Source organism: Austrofundulus limnaeus, unplaced genomic scaffold, assembly GCF_001266775.1.
Source record: "Austrofundulus limnaeus strain Quisiro unplaced genomic scaffold, Austrofundulus_limnaeus-1.0 Scaffold79, whole genome shotgun sequence".
NCBI lineage: Eukaryota > Metazoa > Chordata > Actinopteri > Cyprinodontiformes > Rivulidae > Austrofundulus > Austrofundulus limnaeus.
Genome location: NW_013952481.1, coordinates 670873 through 676221, shown reverse-complemented (window position 1 = coordinate 676221; position 5349 = coordinate 670873).

Here is a 5349-nt window from a genome sequence, read left to right as displayed (position 1 = left end):
CTGCAAGATCTGGCTGGATTATTTTATGAACTTTAGGCTGGTCCTAATCTTCATGGAGTAATTCCTACATGTTTCATCTCTTCTCCAAGAGACTTCTTCAGTCTGAGAGTTTCAGGCAAAAAATTAGGCTTTTAAGCCCTGCCTCATACGGAGGCTGAGGTACAGAAGACCTACACATTTTTTTTTTCTTTTTGCTCTCTGGTTTCATTTAAAAGAGCCAATCGTCAGATATTGTCCAAGATTAAACTTCAGGGTGGATTTAGCTCACCAGCAGCCTCGCACTGAGGACCTATCCACATCATCATTTACCCAGAATGCTTTGCGTGTAAATAAAATGGCCCCATCCGTACACTTAACAAACGTTAGTGCAAATTTGTTAGATAATTTTTTTCAAGTACATATTACAAGTTATTTTTTTCAGCGTGTCAGATACAAGGATACGTTTTATTTTGTCCATCTTTCCTGTTCTTATTTGTTCTGTTTAAGTTTGTTCAGGTTGAAACCAGTTCATCTGTAAATGAGTCATTTTAATTTTCAAGAAATTTGTCACACTGTATAATTATTTTGTGTTGCCTTGACAGAAGTTATTTTGATGAAAATCAGACAACATAAGTTGCAATGGTGGAGCACTTACTGTGTGTTATCTCTGTTTATTTATTTTTTTTGTCTAAAGATGAATGCAACAAGGTAGTTTCATATCTACTTTAAAATTTAATGATAGTCTTTCACATCAGTGGGAATATAGAGTAAATCGTGTTTTGTCTCTCAGGACTGCTCTGTTAGTCTAAATAAAGTCCAGACTTTCTTCAGCTTGATTCATCCTTTGTGATCTTGTCTCACAAAAGCGAATATGGTGACAACTAAAAGACAAATAGATGAAGGCAAAGCAAAAAAAAAGGCTTCTTAGTCCAATTAGTGTGACTTATTGCTTGGATAAGTAGGACATGCTTCAGAACTTTTGACAGATTTCTCTTTAGTTTATAAAGCTACTACAGTATGATGAATAAGACATTTAAAATAAAATATATAGATATCTCTGTGAAGGACACAGAGCTATTGTTCCACTTCATGTCCCACCTACCTTTTCACCCATTTGTCTCCTTTTCTTTGCTCAATTATGTTTGCATACATTCTCTTGCTTGGTTGGGCTGTGTTTTGCCTCCCCTCTCCTTTTTTAAATCACACTTTATCTCCCATTTTCAACCCATTGTCACCATCTACCTTCCCTCTGGCATTCCTTTATCAGGTCCAAACCACATTTCTACCACACTTCATTTTCAGGAAGATCATTTTCTCTTCACATGCCAACCATTTGTAGAATAAATGTACTTGTTCAAAATCAGTTTCCACAACTAACTGTTGTGTACTTTATCTCTATCCTCCATTTTTCAAGCTCCCTTTTCCTTCTCATCTCATTGTTTTCTGCTTAGAGTGATAAGGAGCCTAGAATCAGCTCTTTTATTCAGCATGAAGACAGGAACAAAGGCAGAGTTTCTGTGACAAACACTGCTGTGCTCAGCCTGATGAATATCTAAATGCATCATTAGGCAAAACACACTGAGTTACAAGAGTTTTATCAGGTTCTTTTTTGAAGGAATAGTGTAAATGGGACTTACAAAGTGTATCTAAACTGTTAAATTTTTATAACCTAACTGCCTTTTTTCCTTGCTGTCCATTATAACCTGCACTGAAAAATATAACTTGTAAGATTTACTTGAAAAAATCCTTGCAACAATTTGCACTAACATTTGTTAAGTAAATTTAAATGCTACACATCCATGTAATATTTACTCATCATTATCAAGTAAAAGTTATTAAGAACATAGTTAAAGATTCGTGAATAAATCAGGTGAATTTTACTTAATTTGCTCAATTAAATCTTGTAACGTATACTTGATCAAATTAAGTAAAATTTACCTAATTTATTCACAAATCTTTAACCATATTCTTAATATCTTTTACTAGACAATGATGAGTAAATATTACAGGAATTTGTAGCATTTAAACTTATTTAAAAAACAATAGTGCAAATTGTTACAAGGATTTTTTCTAGTAAACCGTGCACATACGTCAAGCACAATATTGTAGCATGACACCTCACAGCTACAGAGAGAGTAAGGCTGGGAACATTCGCTCCGACGCCGATGGGTCGATGCGCGGTCACGTGGTTGTTCGGCAGTCGTTTTCGCACAGACCTTTCATTGTTCCTGCACACTGCGCCGACAAGCTCGGGGGAACCCCTCCCTCCTGCTGAAACATACGTCACTGCATGGAATTTCTCCCCTCAACAGCAATGCAGAAAAAAAAGTCACTCACTGGACAGATTTTTATCCACATCTGTCCTGGTTGAAAATCTCCACAGTTTCAGATTCCTCTGTGTCTGTTTATCTGTTATGTCTGTTTATCTCCATTCATGAGTTTTTCACGGTTTGACTATCTTTATAAAACTCTGCTTCCTGGTCGGCTCGGGGAGCGAGTCGGGTTTTTTTTTCTTTCTTTTTTTTAACCGAGTGGATGAAGTAAATGCAGCGCATAACACTGACAGCACAAACACGCATGAGTTTTTCTTGGTTTGTCTATCTTTAAAACTGCTCAAAACAGTCTGCTCTAGTCAGAAGCGAGTTTTTGATTTTTTTCTTCTGCTGTGTCTGTCCGAGCGCTTTCAGTTCAGACCAATCACACATTACCGTCGACAAGGGAGGGGGGTCAAAAAGTTCTGCTGGGGGCTTGTGCCAAAAGGGGCTGTCGACGCGACATTACGAAGCCCGGTGACGTAATTTTGGTCATTAAACTGCGACAACACGTGCCGATGTCGGCAGTTCGCAGGGAGTATGTTTCCAGTTTAAGTGTAGCTCTTGTTGTAGGTCAAGACTTCACCACCAGGTGGCAGTTTTGAAGAACCTTTATTGGATTTTTCTTCATGAACAACACAGACAAAATGAAACTCACAGGTCTTATTAATGACTAGGCCTACCACTCTCAATTATGGTTACTTCTGCTGAACGGTTTAACACAAGTTAATAAATAATGAATACACAAATTATAGTAACACAAGAGACTAATTGCTGAAAGAACAATCTCAACATATTCCCTAAACTGATTTAACAACAACAAACATGAATCCTACCCACAATCCTCCACTGCAGTGACATGACAAACAGCCAAACACAGCAGAATGCTACAATATGCATTCCCTGTTCCCTGACAACTAAATATCACCTACATTATGTCATCAAACTATTGCACACCAACAAATGCATTGAAGCAAAATAAACCAGACAACTTATGTTTTATTTCCACCATGTCTTGTCCTCTCCTTGAAAAGTGAAGCAAGGGAATGAGGAGCAGCAGCCTTTGTTTGCGCATGCGCCCTCAGTTTTAGCCCAGAAGTGTAGAGTTACTTAATATTTTCATATTTATGTGCTGTCCAGAATAAGCATTTAAACATCACTGGTAAAATAATATTAGCATTTACTTTTTTTGTACAGCAATATTGATATATAGTATAATGTTTATTGCTTGTTTGGTAAATTCTAGCAGTTTAGTGATTTTGACTTTTTTTTTGTAAAATTTTGAAAGAATAATTAAATAAATGTTACTACGCCCAAAAGCTTTTTTTTTTCAGTGTGGGCAAAAGTAATACATAAAAAACTGCGAAACTGCTTCTAATATAACCATCTTGCTAAATGGTAAATCATAACATATTTTACATGCATTCAATACTCAGCACCCACAAAATGTGGTCCAAAGTTTAAAAAAAAATTCATTTAGTGATTGGAACAGTGACAGGGACATAATCACTACAGTCTAAATCAATGAGGTTGTTGGAGGTCCCTAAAATGTGACCAAAAAGATCCTTACTGATGTTTTGGTGTCAGACACCAGCAGAGCAACAGAGGTATACAGGAAGCCTATAATTAGCATATCATTGGATGATATTTCAGGAATGGAATAATATATTTTACAATGATTATACATTTGAGTCTAAAATCTACTAAAAGTGTCAAAGAAAAAAAATCTAAGTATTCTGTTTTCAGCTTTTTGCTCTTCAGTTGACAACTTTTACAATTTAAAGTCCCACAACCATTTAAAGCTGCTGTTTCTCTTCAGCTAACAAATGTTCTAGTTTAATTTCTACTCTTCGACAATTTTCAGCAGCTGCAGAAACAGAAGGGGAGACCATAACAAAAAAGCTTCCTGCTCTCACTAAGGGAGAGTACGGACTTCTGAATTGTCTAGTTGTCCCAGTTTGGTTTTAAATGAGTGTTTCAAAATTTCTCGGTCAAATTTTAGTATATTGTTTTTTTTCTTTACCGATTACAAAATGCCTGACAGAATTTCTTATTTTCATTTGTATATGTCTGTGATGCGTGTGCAACAAATATACGTCCTGATGTGTCTGAAGGAAGAAAAAAAAGTGAAATAGACGGACGGGTTCTTTAATGAAAAGTTTCATCTCTCCTCCAGAAGACTTAGAGAGATGATAGACTGACCCATTTGGTCAGTCTATAGTCTAAAGAGATGTCAAACAAAAGGAGAGGGTGGGATAAGTTCGATATTCAAATTTTATATCCCTAGCATAAACCGCAAGACACTGTATTAAAACTGAAGTCAGTGCCAGTTAAAGGGATTAAGCCATGCCCAGTTGGTCAGTCTTAGCCAGCAGTTAAAATGTTAAGTTGGACTGCTTTGTCTAATCATTAGAGTTGCTCTGAATTCAGATAAAATCATTTAGTCAGAGTAACATGTAGAAATCAGAACCTAAGAAAGGTATCTTACTGTGCACAAAACTCCCTTGCTACAATTTCATTTTCAGTTAAAACAAACCAAGGTACCATAACTTTTTGTTTTCTTTTTTTCTTTACACACTCACCAACATGTATTAAGATCCACATGTGTAACAGCTTACCATGATCGCCACTAAAAAGTACTGTGCCTACTGTGGGGAAATAATCTTCTGATAATTGTTCTTAGACAGTGACGCAGCAGTTTCTTCAAATCACAACTCTTAAACGTTTAGGTGATTCTCCCTAAAAAGATTATTTCTTGTTGCTGGAACATCAGGCATCTCCCTCTGGGAGACTTCAAGGTAGACCTTTTCACCTGAAAGCAGAGAATCAGCTTCTGTTGTCAGTCAGATCCATGCAGACTAAAGCAAACAGAACACACACATCCCTCTCATCTTACATTTTTTCCTCTTGAGACTTGCCACCTTCACCTCACTCCCTCAGCGTCAGTCTCCACCAACACTCCTTTCTTTCTTTCTTTCTTTCTTTCTTTCTTTCTTTCTTTCTTTCTTTCTTTCTTTCTTTCTTTCTTTCTTTCTTTCTTTCTTTCTTTCTTTCTTTC